We start from the raw sequence: 470 nt of genomic DNA, 5'->3' as shown, positions 1-470 counted from the left end.
CTTTCTACTTTGATAGGTTCGCTCCCTTTATATATGCTACGTGCGCGCGCTTAATAAATCAATGATTAGGGGGGAAACTGTTGATAATGGGTAATTTTTTTAAAATAAAAATTGTAAGGATAAATTATATCAATACTATCATAAACTTATTATCCGCACTGTCATAAACTTATATTCATACTGTCATAAAATAGATGCTAGGGTGCACCCCCGTACAAAGCACGGCGTCTAATTTTCTATTTTCGCATAATTCTGTATTTATATATTTTTTTGTAAAAATGCTACAGTAACATTTTTAAATGTTACAGTATAACGCCTGAGCTACAGAAATAATGTTACAGTAACATTTTTTATCACTACGATTCTCGCATGTGCTACAGTATTTAGCATGAATAGTAGATTTTGAATCCTCTTGACTATGCTACAGCAACAATGTTACAGTAATTAGCTAGAGGGTGTCTGTGTTTTGA

The sequence above is a fragment of the Asparagus officinalis genome, chromosome 1 (genome assembly GCF_001876935.1).
Source record: "Asparagus officinalis chromosome 1, Aspof.V1, whole genome shotgun sequence".
Classification (NCBI taxonomy): Eukaryota; Viridiplantae; Streptophyta; class Magnoliopsida; order Asparagales; family Asparagaceae; genus Asparagus; species Asparagus officinalis.
Note: the sequence above shows the minus strand (reverse complement) of the source record.